Genomic DNA, 13,266 nt, shown 5'->3' on the forward strand with positions numbered 1-13,266 from the left:
ATACGCAACCCCGGCAAGGATGTCGGTTAGTAGACACGCCTGTCACAGGCCGGAGCAGACCCGAGATCTCTAAAAGGTCACGCCCCTCTCTAGTTGCCACCTCGAGGAGTTTCCCAAGACCACCCCAATGACCGGACAAACAAGTATACTATAATTAAAATGTAACTTTATTTAAATATTTAAAAGCAAAGGGGAAAGGGCAGTTTAAAATAAATTGCTTCTTCTCGCTTCCAGGAGGTTTGGACCAAGAAACGCGGGCTGGGACTCCTTTCTGGCTTTGTCCTTCAATCCGTGGCGCCCTCCGCTTCTTCCTGGAGGCAGAACAGGGAATACACAATTAGTGGCTTGTTTCCATACTTGGTTGCTACTTGCCTAATTCCTTCTGTCTCTCGTTCACCCTCAGGTTTCCTCGGCTGAGACGTCCTAGTCCCTCGGGGATTTCTCACGTCCCACGGGTGCAAACCAGTAGCCAGCGGTGGGTACTCACACTACTGAGGCGGCTCGTTTATCGTTCGGAGGTTGCTGTAGCAGATGTAAATTGCGCCTCACCACGGTACGTTGCTCACTAGGCTTAGCGTTTCCTTCCTTCGGAGCCTTCGCTGGAGCAAGGGTAAGTCGTTGACGCTATCGACACTATTCGGTCTTTCTCTAGACGTTGCTGTAGGCGAAGGTAGGTTACACACCATGAAGGTAAGTTACTCTCAGGGCTTGGGATCTTCGTTCGCTCTGGGGCATTCACTGGAGCAAGGCAGGTTACACACCACCAAGGTAAGCACCCATAAGACTTGGCTTTCCATTCACTTCGGGGCGTGCACTGGGACACAGGTAAGTGGTTCACACTATTACACGGTTCGTTCTTCTCCAAGACGTTGCTATAAGCAAAGGTAGGTGACACAATACAAAGGTAAGTTACTCACAATACTTGGGTTTTCCATGCACTTCAGGGCTTTCACTGGGGCACAGGTAAGTGGTTCACACTATTGACACGGTTCGTTCCTCCTTAAGACGTTGCTGTAAGCAAAGGTAGGTGACACATCACACAGGTAAGTTACTCACAAGACTTGGGTTTCCCATGCGCTTCAGGGCTTTCACTGGGGCACAGGTAAGTGGTTCACACTATTGACACGGTTCGTTCCTCCTTAAGACGTTGCTGTAAGCACAGGTAGGTGACACATCACACAGGTACAGATGTGGCCTTTAAAAACGCAGTTTTCTCCCGCGGCATTCGCCAAATCGTCTCGCGGAGTCTCGCAGAATTCTGCAAGTGTTTTCGCTACTTTCCCTTTTCCCTTAATGTGTTTCGCTTCACAGAAAATCCACCAGGTGGCGCATAAAAAAACTACATTTTTATATGCGTTGTCATTGCGGTTGTTTCCAGAAGTTAATAAGGGCATTGCTGAATATTTAACATTCCTATTAAAACAGCAAAGTGACGTCAACCCCTTCTTGCCAGCATAACAGCGCATACATATATTAAGATGACTGTACGTGCAATGGGCATTTATACCAAGTGCAACAGAGAATTTAGTGTGAGCCTAATACACTTAACTCTATTTACAATGAATATCTTAATTATTTGTGTTGTCGAATTTTGACACCGTTTCATTGTTTGTTCATAATATTAATAATTATGTCATGTTTTCTAAAAGTATTAATATTTTAAAGAGATTCATGTGGTATAAAAATACATGTTTTAAAGTTAAAAATGTTGTAAAAATATATTAGTATTATTGTTCTTAATATATTAAGAACAATAATATGACACATGTATATTGCGCTAAATTGCTTTACATATGGAAAGAGGAATTCTTCTCAACCACCACCAATAAAGTTTAAAAAATATTCTTTAAAAACGGCGTTTAAACCCACGCAGAGCGAACAAGAAAACATGGGCCTATGTTTACATACTGTACAGTGGGCATATGATATCTTTATTTAGTTTTACATATTTAAAACTTTAATAATAACTTTCTTGCGCATATAGGCAGTCAGTGTTATGATTTTTTAAAATCCTTTCAGCCGTTATTCATAACAGTAAAAATATTCAGTGGCTTTGTAAATACATTCCTAAAATAATGGATTCAAGTAACTTTATAAAATCTCTTAATGTCACTTATGTATTTTTTAGTTGGTCAAAACAAAATAAATGGCTAGAAATAGAACAGACATTTTAATTTAAAATGTACATATATTATAGGCGTATATTAAAGGTCCTTCCAGACGTTCGCAGTCAACACTTTTAAAACTTATTTATATAAAATCTAATTTATAAATTAAAAAACAAAGTTTTAAGTTAAGACAATAATAAATATGTTTATTTTTATTGAAAGAAACACGTAGAAAAGTAGAGGTATGCAAAAGAGCACAGTTTAGTTATTGTTAATTAAAGCGGTTTTATACACCTTTGTTTGAATTGACAAGCATTTTATTCGCCACTTTCAACACATTTTGTGATTGATTTACTGATTTATTACAGAAAATTGTTGTCAGAAGCAAAGCTATTGTACAAAGCATCTTTATACGTATGTTTTAAAGTTAAAAATGTTGTAAAAAAATATATTAGTATTCTTTTATATTAAGAATAACAATATGATACATTTATATTGCGCTAAAATGCAATATACATTATTCTGCAATATAAATTATTCTCAACCACCCCCAATAAAGTTTAAACATTATTCTTTAGAAAAAAACGGCGTTTAAACCCGTGTTGCGTGGACTAACAAGAAAACATAAGCTTACATGCTCATTCGGCATATGATATCTTTTTTATTTAGTTTTACAGTTTTAAAAGTGGCAAAAAAGTTCTTAAAATCTAATGAATACTGGTTCTGTAAAATGTATATAACTGCAGATGCGTGCGTGGGATCCGGGCAGGTATCCTTTTCCTCCAGACCTTGACGCATGGTCGCGGGAAAGCGAGAAATATATTTTTTTAAGTAAAAATATTTTGCACAATTGATATACTACTTATGAATATTTTAGGAAATTATTTTTGACACAGGTAGGTTATTACGTGTATTTTGGATTTTAATTTCATTACTGTCTGTGCCTATACGTGGCCTCATCCGAGCGCACTTTCTTTGTCTTGCGTCTTTTGAAGACATTGGTACGCAGCACCATGACCCAGAAAAGACTCACACACCTTTCCCTGATGCATGCCCACACAGAAATACTGAACTCCCTGGACATTCGTCCCCTAGCTCATGAGAGACTTTGGAATCTCTATTATACAACCGGCGCAATGCGCGACGCGAGTTTTTTCTGCGCGAGTAAAGAGCGCATTGATAATATGCGTATTAACGGAATGACAACGCGGGTTTGTTTATGTTTATTACATACATGGATGCGCAGCAGCACAAAAACGCTTTTTAATATGAAAAATTAAAGGATTAAAATGTAACAGATTATTATTGAGTCTCTTGGACATAAATGATGACCAATTATGAGACGTTAGAAGGCTTAAAGAGCGGCTTCATCTGTAGCTAAGTAAATAAATGCTTTGCTTTAAACAAATGCATCTACTTTTAAATGTTTTTTTAAATGCTACCCAACGGATTTATTGTATATAATGACTCTGCACCTGTAGATATGGTGAGATGAGAAAACATTTTAAGTAATGCTTTTAAAAAAAACATTTCGCTGTCCAAGTGCTGAAATGGCTCTCCACACGTTTGTAAATTCTTTATCTTTTGTTTGTAACAAATAAAGTATTTTTACAGTACAAACCTTATATAAAGCTTATTCTAAAAATGTAATTATACACCATGCAGTGGCGGCTGGTGCTAAAAAAATTTGGGGGGGCGCAAACACACTAAAAATCAAACTTTTACTGTAGTAATGCAGTACTCTTAATAGCCATTTATCAGGTGATGAGTATCATTAGCATTTAATGCTGAAAATGTTACAGTTCAAATGTACGAAATAAATGTACTTTGAATCTGTAATTAACTAATATCAAGGTAATCATACGCACGCACGCACGCACTCACGCACGCGCACACACACACACACACACACACACACACACACACACACAGAGCAGAGAGAGAGAGAGAGAGAGAGAGAGAGAGAGAGAGAGAGAGAGAGAGAGAGAGAGAGAGGGGTTGCGATAGACATTTTCAATCTCCGTAATTTTTTTTTTTTGAAAAACAGCGTTGTAAAGAGTCCTTCGCAGTCATTTATTATCCGTCATTTCATGTTTTAATTATTTTCATTTTCGTTCACATGTCCATTTCTAATCATAAACTTACAAGACGAGCATAATTAAGTCAAATGTGTTTATTCATTTGTTTAGAGAACAGATAAACGGAGACCGTGCATCACTTTACCATCACACGAAGCAGATGAATTAATGTTTTTTTTCTCACAGTGACAGCGGAGGCAATAAAACACGGAGCTTTATGCTGAACAGGCAAATATGAACAAATCAAATAACAAAATACTACTGCGATTAAAATATCAATAAACATGTAAAAATCTTAATTAAACTAAACTCATCTGAAACCATCTTATGTAATAAACGCATGAAGGCAGATTAATGCAGACTCTTGTCATTAGATTTTGTATCTTTACCTTAGACAGGCATCTTGTTGCAGCGCTCCTGACCTGTAGTGTTTAACTTCAGCAGCCATGCGCAGACCAATCAGTGTATGACATCAAAATATCGCGAGAATATCTAGAAACCAGGGCGTCATTTGAGCAACACACTGCCACCAACTGGACATACATAGGAATTACATTCTCAAGTTGAGTTGTATGGGCATCTGCCAAAATGGTGCTCATATTTTCTTTATCCTGCTTAAATTTTCTCCGTCAAAGACTTTTCGTTTAACGCGACCGAATACACACAAAAAGAGACACTAAAGTTGCCTAATCACAGGCTCGTATGTTTCTTTTTGCTTTTATAGCCATAGCACAAGCACATTTTTCCCTCACAACAGGGAGTACATACAGTCCATCAGCTCAATATGCACGGTTCGTGAAGTTTCCTTAAAAACAGTGTTTTTCTCGTGGGTGCTTTTTAAACTCTACAACACTGTACAACAACAAAACTAACAACAAAGTTGACCAAGCCACGAAATATACCGGATTATATGAGCAGCACTCGCTCTCATTATGTCCACGCAACACAAGCTCAAACGCGCCACAAAAGTTCATGTCGTGACGTGCACGTCTATCACGCATTCAGACTTTAAAACAGCAAACAGGGAAAAAATAAAACTCAAGAAGACTTACATAATATCCAGCTAGCCAACTCCATTTGCCATGAGAAGTGGTGGAGAACACAGACTGCCATCATTTGACTCCGTTGGTCGATCTAATCCAAGCTTCTTAATCCTTTATTTATTCATCAATTAAATACCTTGTAAAGGGTGATTTTGTAAGGATAAAAGCATATTTTCCTTCATCTCAAGATATTTCACTTGCTTTCACTGATCTGTACTGTAGCTATCAGTTAACACAGCAATCTCCAACGCGGTTATGAGACTCTTCGAACCATCCAATCACAGGAGGTAAAAAACATTAAAAGCAATATTGATTCGCTTTCAACATAAGTGGGAGTGTTTGGGACGCACAGTCCTGCGCCCCAGGGCGGATCCGAAACCAGCCACTTAGAGCTCAGCCTCAGGTCACATGTTTTTACCCTTTTTCCTGACCTACATAGACACTCATTAGGGGTGGGCCCCAGACACACAAACATGACACACACACAACAAACTCAGTTTTGATTTTTAATTGTTTTAAATAAATTATAACATGACTAACAGTGAAATAGTACAACTAAATGAATTTATTTTGTATTAATTTGCACTATATATTTAACTTTTTTGGTAACATGTCAAAGTGGCTTTCCTCTCTGGCCAGCTTTAAGGGGGCGGCGCCCCAGCGCCCCCTAGTGACCAGCCGCCACTGACACTGACATGGTGTATTTCTTTATAAAAGTATACAATATCAGAACTAAACCCATCATTATTTTTGTTCAAATTATGAATTATTTATAAGTTTAAAAAAGACAGTAATAGTACTATTTAGTAAAAAAAAAAGATCTATATAAAAATATACTAGGTATGTTAATGTGAGAATATTTTACATCTGTTAATCGTGTGATTCTAACTTAAAAACGAAAGTAAAATATGTTCGTACGCATGGACATTGAAAATTGTGAAGTTTAATTAATATTATATGTTGTTATAATATTATATGTTGTATGTAAATTGTAACGAAAGTAATTCCCCTTGGGATAAGTATTTTTGCTTCTGATTAATAGCGCATATTCATCTGAGAACTGATGATGTCTGTGTGTTTCAGACCCTGGCTGTGTGCCCTGAAGTGTATATGACAATAAAGTAGTAAATCTCAATGTATTTATTTTTAAAATGTATTTTAAATAGGCCTATAGGCTCATAGGTTTTTTGGTTAAAAAATTCACAGCACCCCCTGTTCAAAATGACTTCCAGCGGCCCTGCCTTGACGCTTTGTGTGTTCGACTTTAAATTGTGCGGCGCTGACTGGTCGGCGTATGACATCAGAGTACCGCGAGAGCAAAGGTAAAGTCGGACCATTTGTAACATTTTGACTTGCTCTCGCGGTACTTTGATGTCTTCATTGCCGAACTGTCTGCGCAGCGCCACATAGAAACGCCCTTTGACTCTTTAAGGCAAAGTACCAGCAACATGAGAAGTGGTGGCACGCAAAAGAAAGTGAAGGTACGCAGTACGCTAAAATATAAAGCGTCTGTACTGCGAGCACTGGTATAGTTATTTACATCATGTGTTGCTCTTTGCCATTGTGCACCCATGCACTTGCTCTGTAGTTTGTAGCTCGCGCTCCGGCTTCGATAAACAATGCCCGTTTCTCAATACCATGTAGGGGAGAGTGGGGCACAGTGAGCCAGTGGGTAAGTTGACCCACCCCCTTTATCTAGGCAACCATACAGATTTGTAGCCGTGTGACCACAAATACAGGTAGCAACCATAATTTATATTTGGCTATGTTAAAGAAAAGGAAAAGTTAAAGAGTTATGATTAAAGTATGATTTTTTTAAACAAAAAAAAACAGTTTTTATCCTATCAAAGTAAAATTTATACATACCAGGTATAAAGGCTGTTATGTTAAGATAGTATAAAGGCTGTTATGTAGATTTATCCAGGTCTAAATATTCATACCATAAATATTGGTGATAGGCTAATGTATAAAACCATGTGAATGATTTAGCTAAAGATTAGCCTGAATTACTAAGCTAGGCAGTTTCCCAGAACGGTGGCTGTGGGGCAAAGTGAACCAGATGGGGTAAACTGAACCAGGGGTTCAACCCCACCATGAGGCACTGTAACCATTGAATATGTTTCATTAAAAAAAAATTCTGTGTAGTTTCGCACAACTGATTTGTTCATTTTTAAACATTTTAGAAAACATATCATGCTAAGACATTACAATATTAATTAATTTTTATGCATTTGGCGTTTTGCAGGTCCACACTGAAAAAACAAACATAACACTCAGAAACGTCCATTGACAATCTCCAAACAATAAGTTGTTCCTCAAAATCTGTATTTTCATCTGATACAGACTCAAACATGAGTGGATGACATCAGAGTACCGCGAGAGCGATTTAAAACCAACCTCCTCCGCTTTATTTCTCGCGGTACTCTGATGTCATCTGCTTGTCGGTTCTTGTGGCGCTGCGTAAAGTTGACCACACCAAAAGAATGTACTGCTAAACTCGACAGAAATGCTCTGTATATACCAGCACCTCCTTTATTAATTTGTATAGCAGGAAAAGTTCTATTTTACTTCTCAGCGTGATAAATAGCTTAGAAGGTTTGGTGTGTGAGCGTGTGAACTGACAGAAATGCGTGTGTCTAATGGTGAATGCGTGGGACTTGAGAGCCTAGGTTATATCAACATATGTCAAATTAAGTTACCTGATATCCACTTAATTTTATAAGTTATAAACATTCATTTAAAATAACATACAGCGTATGTATTAGGCCTATTTGCTTAAATTGCATTTTAACAAAGAAACTGCAAGGGTTGGAATTAAAACCCAACACGCTGGTGAAAACTGGATAAACCGGTTTTCTTTGATGAGGTGATCGATTAGCATTGGGGGTTGGCAAAGAATTGGCAGACCTAGGGGTGGGTGGTTTTTAATTTCTTGACTCTGTGTCACTGGTAGCTGCTAAAACAAGCAGCTAAACCCTGTACAATTAATTACATTTTGGAATTAACTTCCTTCATGTCTTTTTATTTATACACTGTAAAAAATATTTTCTGAATTTTTAAGTAAAGTTAGCATTAAATATGTTTTACAAACAATTGGTTTAGAAACTCTGGGATGTTTGTGATTATCATCATTCAGAAAAGTGGTGCTTGTGTTTAGACTTGTGTTTTACGTGATTAAATCAGGAAGATTACATTAGTTTCTTTTCAGTGTAGAACAGTTTGTAATCAAAATGCAAAAATATAGTATATTTATTAACATCGCTGAAACAAAGAGTGAATTAAAATTAAAAAAGTAATAAAGTTAAAGCTGCTGATAATTTTGTTTATATTTACTAGCATTTTCTGAGTGAAAAATGTTTAGATTTTGTTAAGTAGCCTAAATCCTACTCCAATTTATTTCAGTGTATGTTTCTCATATTTATCAGCTTTCTTTTGCTTTTCAAAGGGCCGTCTACCTTTGCTACCGCCAGTGCTTTAATGTGGGCCGGTAGGCGCCAGTACTCAGTACCGCCACTTCCAAATATAGCTCTTGAGCGTACCACCACCTCTCCCTGCGGCCAGAACGTACTTCTAGCGTACCAGAACGCTCATTTGCACATCTGTTTAAATCAGAGGCTTAATTTAATCCTTTGGCTGCGCTGCCGCTTTTCAAAGCGCCCTTCACAATGCATGCTACCTAATTCATCCCACCGAGAGCAGAGACTACATTACCCATACACCTTTGAGTTTTACAAGTTAAAAGCGCATGCGTAGCTTTTGCTGCTGTCAATAGGCTTGTTCGACTTCATGCGGCGCCCCGAGAATCGACAGCCGGAAAACGTCACAGTATCGCGAGAGCGAGGCGAAATATGATTTCTTGAATCATTCTCGCGGTACGCTGACGTCATCCGGCTGTCGGTTCTTGCGGCGCCGCATGAAGTCGAACAAGCATAGTGTTAACAACGTGGTTTGGAGAGGTGTGTGAAACGCGCAACCATAGCTGCTCTGTTAAAATGAAAATACAATGAATACTTAATATGCCCTCCTGGTTTTAGACTCTGAGGAGTAAAAGAACAAGGTCAGAATCAGAGGACTCTCGCTGGCTGACATCCCACCAAGCCAGAATGATATCGCTGGAGGTCAGATGCAAGCTTTTTCCAATACCCTTTTGTAGGTAGTGACAATCTCTGCTATCGCGGCTGTCAGCTTGGTTCCCCTCGACGCAACTTCGGATTTCCTCAGACGATGTGCAGTGTAAAAACATTATTGAAATTGTATTATACATACTTGCTAAACTACAAGTGAACGAAATTTCAATGAATTTGAACGACGTAGACATGGTTTTGGTGTCCAGAGAGTATCTTTGCCCGACAGCGACAATATGTTATTAAAAAATAAATTACATCATTATGGATAAATGAGTGCTTGCAGAATATATATATTTGAGCAGTGCCGGTCTTTCCTATACGCAAAGTACGCAATTTGCATAGGGCCCCGCACCACTAGAGGGCCCCCTTGATCTCAGAATTATTTAAAACCATTATATCAAAGAAAAATTATTATTATGTTTAATGAAAACAAGACGCTATAATTTAAATAATTTGCAAACTTCCGAATTTGTGCGGGTTTTTAAAAATACTTAATGATTTCTTAAATCACTGATATGTACTCGGACAACATGCAGGCAGTTTCTCAATCCGAAGGCTGCAGCCTTCAGAGGTCACATTTGTAGGCTGCATATGCGTCATAAAAACGTATTTTAGAATATTAACAATTATAATGTTGACTATTATTCTTAGTTAATGGTTAATTGTTATATTATGCTCATGACTTGCAAATGAAATGCTTATTTAACTTAAATAAATCAGGCTTGATGACGTATGCAGCGCGCATATGCGACATGATCCGGAGGTTGCAGCCTTCAAATTTAGAAACGGCCGCGTGCATGACGCAGAAGAGTGATTTGGTAACGATGCGCATATTATATGCCCACCATTGATTTAAAACAAAGACAAAGCTATCCGTCTGGAGCAGAATAAAGGGAAAAAAACATGAAGCAAGGGAACAAGATAAAGGATTTGCGCGAGCAGATTAAGTCAATGTAAAGACACGCGTCCTAGCATGGGGCGATTTAAATGACGCGAATTGGGTGACGCAATTGCCGCGAAAACACGCGCTTTTTCCTTTGAACTTCAAGAACGCGCTCTCGTGCAGGATAATTTGACGAGAGAGAGAGAGAGAGAGAGAGAGGTAAGAATGGTTCCCACGTCGAGAAAACTTAATAGAAGACTTGAAATTTGTAAAGGATTAAAGTATATGTCACTCGTTTAATTACAGTATGTTAACTGGATAACACTGGATATAACTCATTGTATAGATAATAAAATAATGTATTTTGATTACACAAATCAAACCTAACTATATGATTGTAGCTGCTGACCAGCATAGGGAATCTCTATGGCTAATTTCTAAGACATGTTGCTGATACAGTACTGTGTGTTGTACCTTATCTTGTTAATTGAGTCTTTTTGGGCATCTTATGCCTAGAATTATTCAAGGAGATTGATTCTTTTAACTTCCTTTAAAGTTTGATCAGTTGTGCATAATGACATGTGCAACAAATGGATATAGGGTGTCAAACTCATAGATTTGCAATATTTAAAATCAGACACTATTTTTAAAATATTTGGGGTCAACCTCTGTGACAGCTTTAAAGGGACACTTCACCCATTTGCATTAAGCTTTGTATAGTTAGAACTCCAGTCATGTTTTTGAATGGTCATGCATCATTTCCTCAGTTGCCGCTGAGACTGGAGAAATACAGATTTCAGTGTTGCACATCCTTCTTTCAATGATGTAAAAATCATCATTTTGCATCATTGAAAGAAGGAAGTGCAATGTCTTTGTTGAGGGAATGAGACTACAAACACCCCTTTTCTCTGTCAAATAGGCACCAAATTCTAAATGTATGTTACATTTCGACTACAAATATAACACTTTCAATAAAGATTAATGTTTCTACGGGTGAAATGCTCTTTTAAAGCTGAAACTTATCAAATCCTATCAGAGGTCCAGAATGTCATTGAAACACACCAGTGGCTTTGCTGTCATCAGTATTAAACATGTTACCCCTCGAAGTACCCCTCCCCACAGAGCCCCCCCCACATAACAAATCCCAATTTAACCCCTGTGTATTAACAGTATGTATTTATATGTAATTTAATTTGATTCATTACATTCATTTAGATCAGGTAAATTTTTTAGTGCTTCTCACAACACATTTTAAATCAAAACAACTTATCAGCAAATACATGTTTCATGTTATAATCAGCAAGTTTATCAGTCAGGGTTTCAAAGTAATGTGCATATGGGAATATTATACAGCTATAAGATAATACACTATGTGGTTAGTTAACAACTAACTAACAGCAACATTGACTGGGTTTTACCCAGATAGCACAGGTACGTCTGTGAGATGTCTGGTAAAGATCTGGAGATCTGGAATACATCTGGTGTGTAAAAACATCTTATAAAGGAAAAGAGCTGCTTTACATACATTCTAAATCAAAAACGTCTTGCAGACATCTTCAATATGTCTATATGACATCTTTTAGGAGACGTCTCACAGACGTATTGCAGATGAGAAAACAATTTAAATAAGACATCTTGCAGATGTAAACGCAGACATCAAATAGACGTCTCCGAGATGTATGTGTGCTATGCTATAAGGGTCTGAATGCACTGACAGAGGGCCCCTCACAAAGCTTTGCTTAGGGCCCCCCAGCATCTAGGACCGGCACTGTATTTGAGAATGCTTGTAATTAGGAAATACACACAACATGCTTAACGTATATTTTCTATATGTTAAAAATGTTGTAAAAATTGCGTATTCTTACATAATAAGAATAACAATATGATATATTTATATTGCGCTCAAAATGATTTAGAAATGGAAAAAGGAATTCTTCTCAACTACCACCAATACATTTTTTAAAATCTTCTTTAGAAAAACGGCATTTAAACCCACGTGCACCGAACAAGAAAACGTATGCTTACATACAGTCCGTGTATGATATCTTTTTTATTTAGTTTTACATATTTTTATTTATATGCATTTAATAATAGTCTACCATAAGGTCATAATGTACACACTGTTAAAAATGATTCAGTGGCTTTGTAAATATCTCTAAAATAAATGATTAAAGTAACTTAATAAAATCTCTTAATGCAGTTATGCGATTTTTTTAGTTGGAAAATAAATGACTAAAAATAGAACAGATATTTTGTGTAAAATGTACATATATTATTTGATTTATACGCCTTAATAATATAAGTATTACATTTACAGATTATTTTAGTCAATATATTTAAAAAGGTCAGAGTAATATATTTAAGTTTTTAAAACTAATAATTGCATATTTCAAATTATTATTATTATTTCTATTTGACATCAAAAATGTGTAAGTTTTACGCCTATCTTGAAGTATGATTTACTTATATTTTCACATTGATATTATTTGAGTAAATGTAGGCAAAAAAATAAATTAATAATAAGTAGAAAAAATGTCAATTTTAAACAATCACATAGCCAACGGTTTTTAAAGTGCCCGTATTATGAAAAACTCACTTTTTCTGGGTTTTGGGGTGTTATTTTGTGTCTCTGATGCTCCCACACGCATACAAACTTGGAAAAAAATCCATCCATGCTGTTTTGAGTGAGATACAGGTTTCTGAATGTCCTCTGCCTTGAGTCTCAGATTGCGCGAGTTAAAACTCAGCTCCGTTGTGACGTAACAAAAAGTTTCGCCACATTCAGTTTGAATTTTCCCGCCCACCACCCCACTCGCAGGTCTCCACCCACCAGGTAGCTAGAGAGCATAGAGCAGTCACTTGAATGATACCCTCTGTGCTGTTATCATGTCTCACGGAAATAACAGCGCTATTTGGATATTATGGATTATACTCCCGCCTACTTTTAAAAACAAAGTTTTAACGCGTGATTATTGGAACCCGGAGTATCTTATATACAGTGTGTTACGACGCAAACAGTCCTCAGAT

The sequence above is a fragment of the Paramisgurnus dabryanus genome, chromosome 2, assembly GCF_030506205.2.
Source record: "Paramisgurnus dabryanus chromosome 2, PD_genome_1.1, whole genome shotgun sequence".
Taxonomy (NCBI): Eukaryota; Metazoa; Chordata; class Actinopteri; order Cypriniformes; family Cobitidae; genus Paramisgurnus; species Paramisgurnus dabryanus.